Source organism: Leucoraja erinacea, chromosome 14 (genome assembly GCF_028641065.1).
Source record: "Leucoraja erinacea ecotype New England chromosome 14, Leri_hhj_1, whole genome shotgun sequence".
Classification (NCBI taxonomy): Eukaryota; Metazoa; Chordata; class Chondrichthyes; order Rajiformes; family Rajidae; genus Leucoraja; species Leucoraja erinaceus.
The window spans coordinates 38,130,611-38,150,941 of NC_073390.1; the positions used below are offsets into that span (position 1 = coordinate 38,130,611).

At 40.5% G+C, this 20,331-nt stretch overlaps 1 protein-coding gene across 3 annotated transcripts in view; it reads left to right on the plus strand.

Annotated features, from left to right (window-relative positions):
• The window catches only part of LOC129703593 (cytoplasmic protein NCK1-like), a 143,674-nt gene that overhangs the window by 56,312 nt on the left and 67,031 nt on the right, over positions 1 to 20,331 (plus strand). For 2 of the 3 annotated variants that reach the window (XM_055646186.1, XM_055646187.1), the window contains exon 2: positions 9,022 to 9,071. The exons of the other annotated variant lie outside the window; for it this stretch is intronic. The gene's annotated coding sequence lies outside the window, so the exon portion shown is untranslated. The remainder of the gene's footprint in view (positions 1 to 9,021; positions 9,072 to 20,331) is intronic. 3 annotated transcript variants of the gene reach the window in all.

Here is a 20,331-nt window from a genome sequence, read left to right on the forward strand (position 1 = left end):
ATTTAATTTTGATAAAGTCACTTAAAAATAGATAGTTTTGATAAAGTTCTCTTAAAATTATTTTGGTGTCTCCTTTTTAAAGTTCTTGATGTCGAATTATCTTGTTCTGCATTATCATTAACAAATTTGCATTTGTAAATGTTCCAGTTTAAGTGGAGATTTGGGAGCATAAAATCCAAATTTAGCAGGCTGTCTCAATATAGGGAGGTTTCCCGGCAGTCGGGTCACGACCCATGACCCGTACTGTTGCTACGCTACTCCAAATGGATTACACGCAATGAACTGCAGGTAGGCACTTACCATTGTTTCCAGCATAGCGGGCCCATTAAAACCCGCTGAAATTGTCAATTTTTGCGCTTATAAATAATTATGGAAATCGGGATAAGCGTGAGAGACATTTAGCCTACTTCAGAATTCCAAAAGTGAGGAGAAATGACGGTAGATAGATCAAGAGCTGAAGGGACAACAACAGCCAGAGTGCTTGGTGAACATTGGCCATTTGCTCACTGCATTTCATCAACTAAAGCATTATTTGTGTTTTTTCTTGATTCCTTTGGCATCTAAAAAGTTTCAGAAGTGATAAATCTGGTTGTAATTTTTTTAAATCGCCCATGGTTCTCGTGGGTTTTTACATACAAAATGAAAACGCATCTGAAGAAAAATTTACAGCCAGATTGATCACTTCTGAGAATTTTTAGATGACAAAGGAATCAAGAAAAAACACAAATAATGCCTTACTTGATGAAATGCAGTGAGCAAACGCAATAATTCCCAATATTTTCAATGTTTAGCTGCTGTAGTCCCTTCAGTTCTCGCTTCTCTATACCTTCATTTCGCTTCACGTTTGGAATTCTGAAGTTGGGTACATGTCTCTCACACTTACCCCGACTCCCACAATTTTTTTCAGCGCAAAAATTCAACATTTTGGCGGTTTTTAACAGGTAGGAAAGTATGCGTTTCTAGCATTAATAACATATACCGGAAGTGACGGATGTCTTCCACTTGGATTTAGCGGCTCCGTGCGTCGAGCCCTATGACCCAGTGACCTTTCGTGCAATCACCCTATAACATGTCTATCCATTTCCTTCCATCAATGCTGCCTGTCCCACTAAGTTTTTTTTGTTTTTGTCCTAGCTCGGGTTGCGCGAATAGGTTGTTAGAACATGTATGGAAAGTGCAAATCGAATGCTCTTTTGCATTTTTCTCTGCAACATAATTACAGCTTGCCTCCTCCATGAGTCATTTATGACTAGATTCATAATCTGCGGTACTTGGAATCCGTCCGATCTCTAGTTTGGGAAGGATGGTTTAAAAGTAAAGGAAAACAAATCTGAATCATTTCAGATTAACCCTTAAGCAAGTTACACCTATGGTTTTGTTATCAATGAATGGCAAAGCCAATTTAAAAAAAAAATTGCTCTGAACAAATTTAAATAGTGGCATTCTGCATACATGATACAGTGGTTGCAATCTGTGTAATTTACATGAATGTCACTTTTATTCAACAAACTATTTGACGGATAATACAGGATTTTTGAAACTGCAGGCTACTTGCAATGTAAAGGTTCTTTCGAAAGGTCTGAAGCTTTTGTGTTGATATCCATGCATGTATGTCTCCCTCTGGATCCATTCCCATGGTTGTTTGATGTGTTATAGTTTTGTCAGTGTATTGCCTCACTGGAAATACTGTTTGAAAAAAAAATGTTTTGAAGAAACTAAATGGGTCGACCGGCATCAGTGGGTGCAAAGGCATGGTCGACATTTCAGGTCGAAACCCTGCACCACTTGTCAGAAGCTGGACCATTCATTACCACCGACAGCTGCTGCTTGAGCCGCTGAGTTCTCCAACATATTGTTTGTTACTTCAGATTCTAGTCTCTGCAAGGTCTTGGCCCCTTGTTTGAAAGGCTGACTTGGGAAATAGATGCTTAGTGGTCTGTTGACACAACCCATTATTTGAATACCAAATGGTGAATCTCGAAATTTTATTTTTATTTTTGGAATCTTGCACGTTATTTGAAGTTTCTTGCTAAAATGAGCAGTTTATTTGTCTGCCTGCGAGTCATTTCTATGATCTCAAGGGAATTACAAGGGTGAATCTAAAGTTTACAGCTGTATTTAAACTACTAAAGACCGAGTTGGTACTCTTTGGAAACACCAGCTAGGTTAATATTTCTAAGGTTAACCAAAGGTCAAGGTCGTATTCTTGTAAAGCATTCACTGATCAGTATTCTTGCAACCATAGTTTTCATTTAACCACTGTCTTCTATCAAAACATTCCCAAAGCACAAAATATAGTCTGCCGAGGCCAACATATAATTGCGAAGAAATGGTTTTTACTTCATTCAAATCGTATTGAAAAATGTGTAATGACTTGAATATAAAGAAACCAGAAGTTCCCATCAGCTTCTAATGGTTCATGAGACGAGGTTTAGATCTTTTCACCCACAGAATATGACTGTATTTATACTTGCATTAAATATAAATGCAAAGTGGTTCAAAGTCTAAATTTAAGCAAGAAGTCTTCAAAGCAGTAAAGCAATTTTAGTCGCATGAATCTTTCATCAGCTTTACTGCTGTTAATCCAACCACCTTGTACTGTCTAAACACCGTGAATTTTACATTTTGCAAGTCGTACAACACGGGAAGAAAACAGACCTGAATTTTAGAATCTTGAGATCCTCAAACATTTATAGCCAATTTAGTGTTTATCATGTACACGATAACCTGGTGTAGGAAATGGAGCTGCACAGGAAACTCCAAAGAAGTGTGATCATCAGCAGATGTGCATTGATGCTCACTGACTTGGAGCACGTTATAACGAGCGGGCAGATTAGTTTGTGTTGAAATTTTATTCTTGACCTGCAGGATTAGTTGTAGATAGAGGGACACGAGGAGAAAACTCATGTTGCACCCACACGTTGAGTGTGTCCACTTTAATATATTGTGTTGGAAGGAACTGCTGATGCTGGTTTATACCAAAGAGAGACCCAAAATGCTGGTGCAACCGAGTGGACCAGGCAACATCTCTGGAGAAAAGGAATAGGTGATGTTTTGGGTTGGAGTTCTTCTTCAGACTGAAAGATAGACGTTGGGGGAGGAAAGTGGAGGAGAGACAAGTCCAGAACAAAACTGGCCCGGCAACAGATTATCTCAGCAAGGGTGGAGTCCACAATGGCCCATTGTTGGCTGGGGAAGTTGTGCTAACAGGGATACAAGGATGAGGGCCTGCTGGTGCCGGCACATGGCAGCCAGTGTGGAACACGGGGCACAGAAGGAGAGCTTTAGTTGTGGGAAGCGGTGGGTTGACTGTCGGTGCCTGTCATCTGAGTTGGGTCCGAACTGGGAGCGTTGGAACCAGAGTTACAAGCCCTGAGGCACAAGATGGAGGCAGTAGCAAGCAGCAAGGATACACGTGCACAAGATGGAGGTGCATTTGTGTGCAGTTATCAAACTATGAACCCATTGTAATTTTCAAGATATTCAAACATAACCTACATTTTCTTGTCCAATTCTAATTCTTGAGGCATCAATATGCAAGGTCTTGGATTTCAAATTCTGTTCCCTTGACTTGACATTTCTCTTCTGATACCATGTTTGTTGGCTGAAGGACATGATGTGACTGCTGGAAATGCCAATTTTACACCAACAAAAATATTTACTGTTTCCTAATGTTGAATGAGGAAGCTTTTTTCCTTCTGTATTATTGTTAGGGGATGAAACTAGGCAGGGTTTTTAAAAATGTCTTTGTTCCTACCACAAGTGTTGGACTCATGCCAGTAATTAATTCTCCTTCCCTGGCCAATATAATTTTTTTTAAACAAAATGCTTGTAATCTCTGGTGTATTATGGCTGAACTTTATGCTCTCAATTACATGTACAGTGATATTAAGTAAGCTGCTTTTTGTTTATGGAAGAGTGATAAATTTCAATTCCAGTTATTGTTCACAATGTGAACTTTTCTGCACTGGGGAAAACAAATGCAGATTAGGTGACTGGTTTGCGCACCGCCCGTACTTGGCCTGCAGCCCATTGACTGCTGCTTTAATTCTCTATCCCATTCTCGCTGACTTGGTTATCCGTGATTTCCTGTACTGTCATAATGAGCATCGATGCAAGCTTGAGAAATAGCAGTCTAGGCACACTGCTGCCTTCCAGACCTTGCATTCAATTCCTCTACTTCAGATCACCTGCGTTCTCTGCATAGTTTAGTTTAGATTTTCATTCGTTTTGAGATAGTGTGGAAACGGGCCCTTTGGCCCCACGAGTCCGCAGGTGCCAGCGATCCCCGCATATTAACGCTATCCTACACATACCAGGGACATTGTTTACATTTACCAAGCCAATTTACCTCCATACCTGTACATCATTGGAGTGTGGGAGGAAACCGAAGATCTCGGAGAAAATGGTAACGGGTGAACGTACAAACTCCGTAGACAGCACCCATAGTCTGGATCGAACCCAGGTCTGCAGTGCTGTAAGGCAGCAACTCTAGTGCTACGCCACTGTGCCACACCGGCATTGGGACTGACTATTTCTGCTCTAAGTCATCCATCTCTGATATTGCATTTGTATTTTTCCTGTCCTTTTTATTGCAGTCTGAACAGCTGGTTACGTTGTGGAGACCTGTTATTTGCAATATATGGCATTTAGTTTATATTATCACCCTCTAAATGCCCTCATTAACTCAGTTGATCAGAGGACCTCTGCTGTTTATCCCTGTGGCAATCCTAGTTAACGTCACAAATAAGTCCTTTGACCATTTATCGTTTGTTCCACCTTCTCTGAAACTTAAAATTAACTTGTTCTTCTTCCTTTTTCCCCAGTTCTGATAGCGTTCTTGAACTGAAACATTAATTGTTTCTCTTTCCACAGATGCAGTCTGATATATTTGTTCCAATATTTTATTTTTAATCTTCAACAACCTCATCAACATCACTTTCATGTTTCCCCTGTGGTCCTGACACTTGTCCTTCCTCATGTTCATCAATTCATCTTTGATTATTTTGCTACTTCCCTTCACCTAGGACTTATGTAGAGTAGTTAATTAATTAATGGAGAGTTTTTTTCCATGGGGTCATGGCAAGGCCAACATTTATAGCTGATCCCAAAATGACTCTTGAGAATGACTCTTTGTTGCCACCTTGAACTGTAGATCATCTAGTGAGGGAGAGAACCTTTGAGGATTTTGACCCAACAATAATGAAGACCTAGAAACATAGTTAAAAATCAGGGTGGACTTCAAGTAAATGTAGGCCATTGTATTTTCTCCTTTGTATTCAAGCCCCTAGATTACCCAAATAATCGATTTGAAAATCACCCTCATGAGCTTTTAGATTACACCATTGTCTCGGAGTCAAAATAATGCAGCACAAAAACAGAGGCCCTTCGGTCCAACTTGCTCAGGCTGATCATATTGCCTAACTGAGTTCCATTTTATCCGTGCCTGGACCATATCCCTCCAAATCTTTCCTATCCATGTATCTGTCCAAATGTTTTTTAAATGTATTTCACTGCTGAAGACTCATTTAGAAAGGTACATTGATAGGTTAGATTTGGTATCTGGGCTTAAAGCAGGCATTGGACTAGTTTAGATGGGGCATGTTGATCAGCATGGGAAAGTTGGGCCGAAGGGTCTGTTTCCTTGCCGTATGACTCTAAGCTAGGGTATTGTCCGATTCGCCTCTTGCCCACTAAGGGCAGGACTTGGTCTATGGAGCGGATGCGCTACAATGCTGAGAACTATACCCTGCAGCTCTTTCTGTATGCACCATCCTTTGTGTGGTAAAGTTGCCCCTTGGGACCCTTTGTAAATTTTCCCCTTTTCATGAAATTGAAAGTTGCTTTTTGCCATTCTCTGTTCATGCAACATGAACTTGCAATTCCGAAATGAGTGATGAACGCTTGATGCTCAGTTCTCAGAATAATGTACAGTAATCACTGAGGCCAGAACTTTATCTTTTTATTCTGAAATCCAGACCTGAAAAATGAATACATTAAAGTATCTCGAAGGACAATTAAAGTAGCATTAAAAGTATCTCGACTGAACACAAAAGCCCAAAACTTTCAGAGATTGAACCAAAAGTCTGATTAAGAAAAAATTAAGGGGAAAGACTTTGATTCAAGGGATGGTAACCTGAAGCAGATGTCAAGCATGATGGAGGCAGATTTCACCTCCTTGCCCACCAGGCACAATACCTCAGCTGAATGTCAACTTTCTTTCCTGAGATTTGTTTTCATGTGTTTTCTAATTAGCTTTGGGAATGGTGAGACTCGTATGTTGAAGCAGGCCAGCAGTCGTTATGTAGTTGAGCCACATTGAATGGAACAAATGGTATATTTTGTACCGATTTTGGGTGAGAAAAAAAAAATGCTTTTGCTACATCCCACCCCAACCCATTTCTTTGCCCCATGAACATTGCATGTTACATATAAGAATGCGAGGTGATATGACATTTTTTTTTTTTTAATTACTCTACAATGTGGGAAATGGAAATGGAAAATTCTTACTTTGTAAAGAGACTAGATCTAAATAATCCCAATTTCATTTTCCCGTGCATGTTTGTAAATTTTAGTAGGCCTCTTGGCATTTATCTTTTTCAGAAGTTCAGATGCAATCGTTCCCTTTGACATTTGAAAATTCATGTCACTTATTCCAGTGAGATTTTGTTTTGAAAACTTAAACACTTCTCGTCTTGCTGTTAGCAATAGCACAATTTTAAATGCTCCATAACATGAATGTAAGTGAGCTTCAGGTATTCGTGCAGTCTTTTTATTCAGCTGGATTTGGCAGGTCATGCTTGTGTGCCATTTGTTATTGAAGGAACATTGGCTCCCGTCTACCATCAGTGCGTTAAGATAATTACATTGTGCTTTTCGATTGTGCTCATGCACATAAAGATGGTAAAAGTTTACTTTGTTATTCTGCTGGACCAGTGCATAAGTTTATATTAAAGGTCAATGCTGAGAGGTCGTTCAACTTTATAAAATAACTTCATTAAATTTCCTTGAAACATGGTTATTGGTTGACTGCTTTGCACAGTGTGACAAGCACATTTGTTGTCTTTTTCCCAGCGCTGAAAGCAATTTTTGGAAAGCAGCCATCTATTCCAGCAATTTATCCTTGCGATTAGAGAAGTGGGTAAAATTTCACTGCTAATAGGCAAATCATCGAGTTAGACAGCATGGATATAAGGCTTTAGGTCCAATTTGTATCGACCAAGTTGGCATTTTGCGCTAGTCCCATTTGCCTGCATTTGGCCCATGTCCCTCTAAACTGTTATCCATATGTCTTTCCAAATGCCTTTATAAAAATAAAAAATTAAAAAACATTGCTTGAATGTACATGCTAAATGCAAAGATAAACAATATTGAAAAGACATCAATTTTTTTTAAATTCTATTTTACATGGTGGCTGTAACCCAATTGAATATTGATCTAACCTTATGGGTAGACAAAAATGCTGGAGAGACTCAGCGGGTGAGGCAGCATCTATGGTGAGAAGGAATAGGCGACGTTTCGGGTCGAGACCCTTCGGACTGATGTCGGGGGGGTAAAAAAAAAGGAAGAGGCGGAGACAGTAGGCTTGTGGGAGAGCTGGGAAGGGTGAGGGGAAGCAGGGAGAAAGCAAGAACTATCTGAAAATGGAGAAGTCAATGTTCATACCGCTGGGGTGTAAGCTACACAAGCGAAATATGAGATGCTGTTCCTCCAGTTTGCACTGGGCCTCACTCTGGCAATGGAGGAGGCCCATCGCCAAGCCTGCGCTTGGTCCCTTATGGGAGTCACTTTAAATTCAATCTGTTCAATGCATGTGTCAGCCTCTGTTAATGATGACTCCCCCTGGATTTGAGGGAATTTGGATGAGGATATCCCTTTCATCCATGTAATATAAATATTTGTATGGCAATGATGCCCAGCAGTTGAGATAGCCTACAGACTGGTCACAAGTTTAGTTATTAATTCCACCAAGGTGTTAATTTCCCAAAATGTATGGTGTAAAGAAGTTGATTTGGGATGGAACTGTGGAAAAGCTTCTTCAAACAGAACAGTCGTCCTTGTTTAGCTACCAGGTATTTTAGATTTACGCAATCACTTCAAACTATCCAGTTTAAATAGGTTCTACATCTCAAATTAGAAAACAATTGATCCAAGGATATTTGCTGTAGAATGCTTAAGTTTAGGGAGAATAGCTCCTGAGCAATATTTTTCACACATTTCGCAACATGAATTAAGTGCTTAGGATTTTGGGAACAAATTGGAAAATAAAAAATTTACTGCTGAAGAACTTTCTGAGACTCGTATTGAGAATAGAAACATAGAAAATGGGTGCAAGAGTAGGCCATTCGGCCCTTCGAGCTTGCACCGCCATTCAATATGATCATGGCTGATCACCCAGTAGGCTTGTGGAAACAACATAATGTGCAAACAACATAAATTGCACAGACTGGGAACAGGATCGAACGTGGATCTCTCGAGCTGTGGTGCAGTGGTGACTGCTGTGCCACCGTGCTGCCTTTATTATAACTGATAATGTTGACTAAGAACTGTGCGGCACAGTGGGGCTGTGGTAGAGTTGTTGCCTTAGAGTTGCAGAGACCTGGATTAGATCCTGACTACGGGTGCTTGCTTGTACGTTCTCCCCGTGACCTGTGTTGGTTTTCCACAGCAGCTCCAGTTTCCTCCCACACTCAATATGTACAGGTTTGTATGTTGAAGATAGACATAAAATGCTGGAGTAACTCAGCTGGACAGGCAGCGTCTCTGGAGAGAAGAAATGGGTGCCGTTTTGGGTCGAGACCATTCTTCAGACTTGTATGTTAATGGGTTTGTAAAATGGTAAATTGCCCCTAGTATATCCTGGACAGTGTTAATGTTTGGGGATTATTGGTCGGTACGGACTCAGTGGGCCAAAGCATCTGTTTCTATGCTGCATCGCTAAACTAAACTAAAACTGTAAGCGAAAAGCCTGGTGATAATGCAATACATGTAAATGTTTTTTGTTTTTTTGCTTAATTTCAGCTCGTCATTGAACAAGATACTCTGAGGCTGGCTGTTTTAATGTGGCACAGGTAGATTTTTCTTTTCTGTTTACTGGGCAGTATTGTAACTTTAAAAATAATTGATTTGGCTATAAATTGATTGCCCTCGATGTATAATTTTCATTGCAAATGGGAATAAGGTCTCTGCGAAGGTTTCATTTCATGGGTTCAAATGTGATTAAAATGCTTAATTTAAATCTTTAGTCTTAATGTTGAAATGTTTAATAGTATTGAAAAGGATCTAACAAAGGGTCTGGGCAGAGAAATTGAAAGCTCGACTGATCTCGGTTCAATAGTATCATATCCTGGAAAAGTAGCAATGCTGTTTTAAGGCCATTGTAGTCTTTTCTCGGGTGCGATGACCAGAACTATAAACAATGCCTCAGATGTGGTCTAACCAAGGCTTTGTTATAAGGATGGCTAAACTTCATCTCTTTTGTATTCTAACCTCAAAGGCTAGCATTCCACTGGCCTTTTTGATTTTTCTTTTGTAACTAATCCAAATCTTTGTCGACTTTTGTTCCGAGCTTTTGGCACTAGAAAAATGCTCTGTATTTCTGTTCAGCCCAGAGTGCTTGATCGTAGCCCTGATCTGGGTTGAAATTACCCTGCTTCTACGTTTAACTATTTACCCAATCAATCAATGTCTTTTTGCGATTTCATGGTTGCATCTAATTCTGGAACATAACGATTTGACGGTGCTGATAAATGATGTTCGTTTGTTTTGTAAATGATAGATAGCACTGACAAAACGCAGGTTCTCGAGGGGTAAGCAGTGCACTTGTTAGAGGCAAAAGTAGTTATGAAATTGAGTGCAGCAGCATTTTGAGTTTAACAATGGGTATAGCACACACTAAAGAGTGAAGAAACTTGTATAAATTAATGGTTAGGCCACCATCCAAGTCACAACATGACACTAATCATTAAAAACGATAGTGTACGTCGATCAAAATAATACAAAGTTACAGAGTAACTAATAAAAGGGGAAACCTCTGCTGGGACCAGTTATTCTACAGCATAGAAAAGTAAGAGGGGGACAAAATTGGTGGTCAACAAATATTTTCTAGATTTTGTGTCCATTCATTATTGTCCATTTCAAATGTTCATGATACAAATACAGAGGGATCATTGTTTGCTTTGAATGGAAGCACGATTAATTTAGAAGCACAGGGTGAGACCAGACCAACTAGGTTTGTTTAATTGTTTTATCAAACCAATCATGTCAATATGTCAGCTCTATAGTGTTACCTGTAGCATCACCAATGCCGTTGTTCAACTGTCCTCGGTCTTGTTTGTTGGAGATCCTTTCGCTATCATGTTTATTGTGCTAAAGCTCATTGTCAACACTGTGCTTATGTCACAATGTTACTAAACAGGTGAGAAGCTTGCGAATCTCAAGGGCATTGTTTATTGCACTGTAAATATTTTCATTTGGGATTATTGAACAATTACTAACTTCCTCTTGTGAAGCTCAATATTTTGACGGTATTTAACTGTTGATGTCTCTGAATTCATGCAAGAATATGCATTGACATGCGTCATAAAAGAGGGCTATTGTTATTAAACAACATTAACACTTTTTTGAAGAGGCTTTTAGCTAAACAATTGTCTGTTGAATACAAACTAGTAAGCAACAGAGGAGAAGATCCCTTAGCTGACTCAATATAACCAATGCAGTAGTACTGGAAGAGGAAATTCATCCTCTGACAATTAGAAGTGGTCTTTGGAAGTTGCATTTACACATTATAAAAGGTTTCTAATAATATTTAACAGATTTTTTTTAAATCCTCATTTTGTTCATATTGTTGCTTTTTTATGCATCTAGGTTTCCTTGGGGAAATTACAAAAGGCTTGTCTGGTTGGGAATATGTGTTCTGCACAAATGTCCATCCCCTTCTTCCCCTGAGCAGCTTGTTGAATGCATATGTAGAAACGGCGGCATGGTGGTGCAGCGGTAGAGTTGCTGCCTTGGAGCGCCAGAGACCTGGGTTCGATACTGACCACGGGTGCTATCTGTACGGAGTTTGTAAGTTCTCCCCGTGACCTGCTTGTGATTTCTCAGAGATGCCCATATAAGCGAGTTCGGTATTCCGCAAAATCAAGAAATCATTGGATTTGTCAAAGGTCATTCACCATAAAGAAAAAGCGAATGAAGCGCTGGCTGAAGAAACAGTGTATAAATTCTTATCTTTATTCATAATTTATGTGTAAAATTATATTTAATCTGAGGAACGGAGGTGCCGTGTGGTCACATTATAGGACAATTAATGTATTCCAGACTGGACCACAAAGATGATAGTGTCTGTCAAGTTTCATTATCCTGCAAACTTCAAGGCAATGGAATTCTTCAACTCCAGCCAGGCCAACCGACAGCCCCGGGCCGGTGACACCAGCGGCCCCAGGCCCACAGCCAGCGCGGAGAAAAAGCGGCAACCTCGCTCCCCGATGGGCCGGGGACTGCCAGCCAAACACCACCCCCCACCAGTCCCGGGCCCAATGTCACTCACTCACAAAAGCATGAAGCAATAAAAAAGACAAAATCTTAGCATTTAACAAAGGAACAATAAATACAACTATTTCTTAATTTGAAAGCAGTATTTACATACCTAGAAGAATCAAAGCTGGAAAAAAACGGAAGAAATGAAGGTGTATGTACAGAGCTCCACTGCTTTCCAGCAATGTTTATGCATAGTGACCTTTGACCTGGGCATGCGCAGTCTGAATACCGAACTCGCTTATTAGTGCAGAGACCACACGTAAATTGAAGGAATCGTGTGTCATACTTCACTTGGATGGCTTACAACTCAGCGGTTTGAACATTGAGCTCTTTAACTACTATTTACTACTATTACACTACTCCCGCCGCCCTCCCTCCCTTCTTCCTTGTTTTACTAATTCCACAGTTCTCGAGATCGTTTCTCCCAAGAACGCCTTCCTGAGCCAATAATGGACCTGCCAGGCACTGTCCTGCCTGAGGTCATTTATGACTGGACCTGTCATAATGTCATATATAGCTCTCCTTTCCCTTTCCCGTGACTTTCAGTCTGAAGAGGGTCTCGACCCGAAACCTTTCCCAAAGCTTTCTCTCCAGAGATTCTGCCTGTCCTGCTGGTTACTCCAACATTTTGTGGCTATCTTCAGTTTAAACAAGCATCTGCATTTCCTTCCTCCACATGCTCCTGGTCTTTTTTTTCACCTCAGCTCTTCACTCCTTCACCACCCCTTATTTTCAGACTGAAGAATGGCCCCGACCCAAACGTCACCCATCCTTTATCTCCAGAGATGCTGTGTGACCCGCTGAGTTACTCCAGCACTTTGTCCCTGCACAGACAGACATCCTCATTATCTGACAAGAAGTCATTCTTACTATCCCATCCTCATTTACTTGCTAGGTTCCCTTAAATACATTTGCTTTTCACATCAACTGTTGTATTTGTCAATGGTTCTCTTTTCAAACAGCTCTGATTTTCAATAATTTTTCTGATTTAATGCAACCAAAAGTATTTTATTCCAGTCAGTACTTTGGCAAACCCCGAGGTTGTGAAAGGCTTAATGGAATTCATGCTTTCCACAATGGATTTTTTTTCACAAAAGTTGGTGAAATTACATGAATCACTGGGGTATAATGGCAGCAAATACATATCAAGTTGATTTGGAATTTCCCAAATAACACGAAGTCTGCACAACAATCTTGGGTTATCAGTTGGCTTGGTGTACTTTTTTAGTCTCTAACTCTCATAGTTAAAAAAATAATATGTCTTGTTCAGTTCTAATAATTGTTGCTATTATTCAACTAACAGTCACTTTCATTCAAGAAAGATGTTATTTATTTTGCCCACAAGCCAAACCTCGAATCTCTTCAATCTTTCTCCGCCAGGTGATCCATGCCTTTGGTCACACCTGGGCAGTTCATTTCGGAACTGGAAAGGTTCTCCTGCATCGTTCCTCCTTTCACCTGGAGGAAACGTGTCTGCCAATCACTTGGAAGAAAATTCTTCCCCAGTACCATGAATTGAACGAAAGAAACATAACTTCACTTTATAAGATGCATTTTCAGTGTAAATAGGTAATTAATTTTGAACTGGGTTATATTTCAGTGTAGCAACTAGATACTTCAAAAGGTTTTGTTTCCACAAGCTCATGACAGAACCATGAAACTCAGTTGCCCAACATGTGAATTTTGTCATGGGCAGCTAAACCGTGATCTTCCAATATGTAAATTCATTCAATTGAACTAAATTGCATAGTTTCCATCCCGACGATTAGTGCGATGAGGTACCTACCGCCTGAACAGGGTCTGCCTACTGCACTCTAAAATAACTGAAGAAGCATTGTGGAAACTGCGTGGCTTTTAGAAGCGATTAAACCTGGTGTATGCAGTGGCAGATGAGAAGATAACCTGCCAGAATGCATCTATTATGCTAACTGTTATCAGTGAAGTGATCTTTTTAGTTCAAGGGCTAAACTTTCTTTGACAATCTAAGAGTAGTTAAGGTGCTGTCCCACTGTGGCGACCTAATCCGCGAATTCTGGCGAGTTTGTCCTCGACATACTCGCAGCATGGTCGACACGAGGTCGTGGGAGGTATTTGTAACTCTCCTTCATGCTTGAGAGTAGTCCCCGTGTACTCGAGGCCTCAGCTAGGTCACGGTGTATTTTTTAACATATTGAAAAATGCCCGCGAGTAAAAAACGGCCTCCATCGAAAAAATTGGCCTTTTTTTCCCCTCGTAGGTTTAGTCGTAGTAGGTCGGCATGTTAGTCGTAGGTAATCGAGGGTAGTCGAAGGTAGTTGTAGATAGTGTTCAGCATAGTCGAAGGGAGATGGAAGGAGGTCGGCTTCACTCTCCACTATTCGGTGTCCAATTTTCCCGAAGTTAGTCATAGCTAGTCTTCAACATAGTCGGAGGAGGTCTTCTACATAGTCGAAGGAGGTCTTCAACATGACATTTTTTTTCAAACTCTCCTAAACTCTTCTAAACTCGCCAATTATGTCACCCAAGTGGGACAGCCGCTTTACTGTTTCCTCGCACTCTGATATACTTCAAGTTCATAGCCAATGAATAACTGCCTGACCTGTATTCGCTTTCTTTTTGCTTGGAAGTCTCCACTTTCAAAAAATTACATTGTACAGTTCATGGGGGTGGGGGGCACTCAGCAGGGCCGGTTCAGAGCAGAGCATCTGGGGATGAAGCTGTTCCTGAGTCTGGAGGTGCGGGCGTAGAATGCCATGTAACGTCTGCCGGAAGGTAGGAGTTCGAACAGACTATTACAAGGGTGTGAGGAGTCTTTGTGGATGCTGACGGCCTTCCTGAGGCACCGTGTGTAGTAGATGCCCTCCAAGGCTGGTAGCTGTATCCCAATAATCTTCGGCGCCCTGTGGACGACGCGCTGATGAGCTCTCCTCTTCGCCTCCGTGCAGCTGAGATACCACACAGAGATGCCATGTGTTAGTATGCTCTCTGTGGTGCTGCGGTAGAAGGTTGTCAGCAGCTGTTGGGGCAGACCAGTCTTTTTCAATGTTCTTAGGAAGAACAGTCGTTGCTGTGCCTTCTTGCGGTGTTGGTGGACCATGTGAGGTCCTCCGAAATGTGTGTGCCCAGACGCTCTCTCCACACTGTCCCCATAGATAGAGATTGAGGTGTGAGGGCAGTGGTAAATCTACTGCCTTGCACATTAATATAATGGAGTTTTTTATATACAGTAGGTCATACCCAGCGGCTTGTTTACATTGACCATGTACTGTTTTATTTCTGCATTGCACTAGGCATAGTTGAATCAAATAATGATTACGATGAAAGAAAGACTCAGAGTCGGGCAGCATCTCTGAAGAACATGGATTGGTGACACTTTGTTATCCGGAGAGCCCACCTGACCACCGAGTTACTCCAGTATTGGTGCCTTTCTTTGCAATAAACCAGCATCTGGATTTCCTTGTTATATAATTTGATGGAGTTATCAGGCATCATCCTTTAACACTTGCCCTCATTTATCCCACATTTATTTGACTGCTTTGTCCTTCCGTTGCCAAATGTAGACAGTACATATAAAGTAAAAGCTGTTCAATGTTTTTTTTTGTGTCTTAAGCTTTGCCCATCTGCACCTTCCTGTTCTAAATTATCAACAGTTGGAACATTTACATTTTCTAAGCTCTACTTTGTAAAACCTCGTGAGGCAATCTCATTGAGATGTACACATTTTTTCAGCAGCTTCATGGGGTAGGTGCAAGGATGGCATTTCCCATGTTCAGAACAAGGAATGCAGAATCTGAGCAAAGGTTTTGTTGTTCGGGACTGAGATGAGAAAACATTTCTACATCAAGAGACTGGTGAATATTTGAAATTCCCAGAGGGCTGAGGCAGCATGGTCATTGAATATGTTGAAGACTTTTGATAAGCTTTTTGAATTTTAAGGGAAAGAGGGATATGGGTTTTGTGCAGGAAAGTAATATTGTAATAAAAGCACAGGCACCATAATTTTTAGTGGAAATGGGTAAAATAACCTGTTCTTGGCTCGGCCTGCTCTCATTCACTTGCTTCTCTGAGCCTTTAATTCCTGTCCTCATTTACTTGTCTTGTCTCTCTGCCCTTCCCCCATATTTAAATTTTAAAACCTTTGTCACTTAACCTGATTGCTTTGTACTGTCTGCAACTGAATGCAGCTTTTAATCATGTGCACTGTGCCTGGAATGTAAAAGTTCATCAACTCTTAACGCATCATGTATTCAGAATGAAGGTACACAAAAATGCTGGAGAAACTCAGCGGGTGCAGCAACATCTATGGAGCGAAGGAAATGGGCGACGTTTCGGGCCGAAACCCTTCTTCAGACTGTATTCAGAATGGTTTAGTGAAGTCTTGAACCAGTCAAGGCAACACACACCTGCAACAGCAGCCGGAAGCTTGTGAACTGCACACAGTGGGAGCATCTGAGTAACAGGAAGGGCACCAACAGAAATATTCAACTACACGCTTGTTACATTATAATGAAAGTGAATGTTAATTTGTTAGATGATTCTCTGTGAAATCAGGTCAGTGCATTTTGCAGTGTTTTCAAACCAACCTGTGCATCAAGCCTAATTTCACAACTTTTTGCTGAGAGTCACTGGTAGTTTCAGTTTGGAGGTAAATCGTGGAAACTGGCTCTTCGACCCACTGTCCACACCGATCAATCATCAACCACACATTAGTTCTATTCCACCTACTAGGGCCAATTTACAGAAGACAATTAACTTACAAACCTACATGTCTTTAGAATGGTGGAGGAACCCCACAAGTTGCAGGGGGAACTACAAACTACATACAGGCAGCACCTGTAGTCAGGCTCGAACCCTGCTCTCAGGCACTGAGGCAGCAATTCTACTGCTGCGTCACTACTACCTTCTGCTGTGCAACTGTGCTGTTATTTACAGGTTACGAAAGCTTCATTAAAACCACTCACGATTGTTGTGCAATAGATTAGGCTTGTGGAAATTGCAACAAATTAAGCCAATTGGATAATTGTGTGTTGTGCAAAATTTGACACGGGATGAGATTAACTTTCAAAACTGGGTAACGGTAATAATAGTATTTAATGTCTTTGGTGTTTTAAATTGTATTTACTTAGTCCAGGCTAGGATCTCGGAGTCAAATCAAGAATGTTTAATTATCATATGAACTAAAAGGGAAAATGAATTTCATACTTGCAGCAGCATAAGAGGTTTATAAACACAGCACCTAATTGATAACATAAGAAAGCACACAAAGTTCAATATATAAAAATAAACAATAGTTCAAAGCCCAAAGTTCCTAGTACAACACAGATGGTTCATAGTTCAAAGTTTAGTTGGTACCTGACTGGTTAATAACATGATGGTTATTGGGAAGAAGCTGTTCCTGAATCTGGAGGTCATCTGCTATACTTTCTGCAGGAATGAAATGAGAGTGTGGCCAGGGTCATCATTGATAATGCTCACTGCCTTTCTAAGGCAGTGCCTTTTATATATCCCTTTGATGGTGGTGAGGTCTGTACCCGTGATACTAGGCTGTGTCCACCCCTATTTGTAAATTTCTCTGCTCCTGAAGAATGTATTTGCATGTATTCCCAGATGAATATTTTCTTTTCCGCGGTATTGTTGCCTTTTCCAAATAAATGGAGAATTGTTCTCTTGACTTAATAATAAAAAATATTCAATCTTTTACATTAATATGCTGATGAACATTCCATTTGTATGGCTGAAGGGATTACATTGTTAAACCCATCTAGCCTTGCATTTTCTTTGACAATTTCCCTTTAATTATGTTGGAGTCTTGTGGTCATTATGTATTATGATATTGATCTTTAGATGTTAATTATTCATTCCCTTTCCTTGGTGTTGTTGAGCTTTACCAAAATATTGCATTCATGCACAATTTTGAAAGAGCTTAGTGTCATAATAGGATCGTAATCTATTCCAAACTTTGGCTGTTGTCACCAACATCATCGAGGAAAAAAAAGTAGTATCACTGGATTCTTAATGCATGTATTCTTTCCCTGCAGTTGTAGAATGGTAGTGAGGGAAGAATGGGGATAGGACAATCATCTACTCTTTTTGCATTCCCAGGATAAAAAGGAATCTTAAAATACCTGTTGCTCGTTACAACATGAGGCTTGCTCAATTTTATGACTGTCAATAACATGAACTAAAATAACCACGATGATATAATAAGAAATGACAGCGCAGCACATTCAACCAGCAATCTGAAGAATACTGCTTTATATGTTGGACCTGGATTTTCAAAAGATATTTCCAGTTCTAATAATAACCAGATACCAAAGAGAATAGCTGTGCTTTATTAAATAGCAAAAACACTGGTTTGAGAAGGACTAAATGGTGCCAATTATGTAATCCTGCCCTGGGTGATTCCTAAATATCGTGAACAAAAATGCCGTGTATGAATAAAACAATGAAAAGATAGTGCCAGTGCTTATTTGCAAAGAGAAATAATATTGAACGTGCATTCTGCTTGATTAAATGGACATTATAAAATCACTCTATTTATAGGTTGTTTCACCTTGCTTCAGGGACATTATGTTTATCTCAAAGTTCTCAGATCCAACTTCATCTTTAACTCTTTGTGAATTAACTCTCTTCTGGATCAGGATTCCATTTTGCACCATGTTTAGCATGCAGAGACTGACTGTTCTGGAGAGAACCTATCCATCAAATTCAGAGATGTTTTTATAAACTAACGAACAGGGGAAGCTTTGTTAAGATTTTTATTTTACAGATACAATGCGGAAACAGGACCATCGGCCCATAGCGCCCATGCCGACCAGTGTTCCCCGTGCACTAGTACAATCCACCTCACTTGTGAAAAGGTTAAATGCTTTTAAATATATAAAAGATACATAGTGGAATACTTGACTTGGTTGTAGCTTGTATTTCGTCTCGAGCAGGCCTGCTCCAGTGGATTAATTAGAGGGATGGACAAGCCCAGGCTTGTTTCAGGTTGGTGTATTGAGACAATGATCGGTGCCATTGAAATGTGTCTACCAATTGACAAGCTCAGATTCGTCGTGTAGTGATGTGTATTGACCTCTTTGGAATGTGATTAACTCCTGTGACCATGAATAACCTCTTTGGGATATGATTAAGTGACACACTGTGCCAAGCTTTGTTCATTGAAGTGGTGGCGTGGGGAAGTTGAGTGTAGCTTACTTGACTGGCGCAACCCTGTCGCTTCCGCCGGCAGATGATCAGTAAAGCTTGAGTTGGACTACCTAACGTTTTTTCGAGTTGTCTGTTTATTAAGAAGTGAACCTTATCAGGAGGAGCAATTTACCATTTTATAGAAGCCAATTAACCTACAAACCTGATTTTTGGCTACAATTTACCAAACTTGAAATAGATATTCCAATATTTGAACAGGTATTGTTTGTGGAACTTTGTGGTTCGTTCACTCGTGTGTCAGACGACGATCTGCTATCGTTTTGCCACAGCCAGCGCCACATCTTTGCCTCTGCGGAGATCGTCCGCAGTGCATGCCTCTCCGCCGCAAGTCAGTAGGTGGGCCATTGTTTGTATCTCTCTACAGTTGCACTTGTCAGAGTCCGAGAAGCCCCACTTCTTCAGGCTAAGTCCGCAACGTCCCACAGCATCTGAGATGCGGCTTTGATCCTGAACTCTGTTGGTGTCTTTATGGAGTTTGCACGTTCTACTGTGACTTCGTGGGTGTTCCAGTTTCCTTTCCACATCCCAAAGACATGCAGGTGTTTAGATTAATTGGCCTCCATAAAATTGCCCCTAATGTACAGGAGGAGGTTGAGAAAGTGAAATGTACAACTAATGTGAACAGGTGATCGATTGCAGGTGTGGTCTCGGAGGGCCGAGGGGCCTGTTTCCATGCCGCATGTTTTAAACTAATCTTAAACCCTAGTTAAAATATATGCAGGTAATGTTTGCCTGACCTTTGCACTGAGCAGGTAGGAGGAGAAGCACTAAACAAATTGGTGCATGGAATGAGAAGGTTCCCCATTTGTTTTTCTCAATATTCACAATCACAAAATGGAATCAATGGAAAAAATAGATTGTCGAAACTTGAATAACAGACATCAATGAGCTAGAGGAAATGCTCAAGTAAGTATGGAAAGGACTACAGAATTAATGTTTCAAGTTAAAGACTCTTCCTCTTTGATTTCAAAGATTAACCCTGCCCTTTTTCATAGAAGCTCCCAGACCTGCTGGGTTTCCGGCACTTTATATTTTGTCAGATTAACACGTCACAGTTTTTCATTTAAACGCGTTTTGCCAATTATTGACTTTAACAACAATAGGTTCCTAAATAAGGAACTGACATTGCCATGGAATTGTCTCAAACGTGTTCTTCTTGTATTTGTTGTTAAATGATTTATAGTCGTACTCTGCTAACAGTTTTCACTATTTGTGGTTGGAGAGCTTGTGGTATGGAAATGTCAGTCCCATTGTTCATTCTAATGCCATTCATTGTTCTATGTTCCAAGTTTCTGACAATGCCGTACATGAACAAACCCTTTTGCCCACACTGTCTGTGTCTTAAACATTAATCTCCCCTGCCTGTGTGTGTGATCCATGTCCATCCCTTCCTTGCTTATTCATGTGCCTATCTAAAAGCCTCAAGTATCCCTGTTATTCTCCTCGCCTTAAATCGTGCTTCTCGTCTTAAATAAAGATCGCAGCAGAGTTCTTGGCAACTTGTTTTCTGCCCAAATGTAACAATATTATGTTCACATTAGAGGGATTGATGGACAGTTTACTTTTCCCCTTCTCCATTGAATCGGCATGCATGCAGTTTGA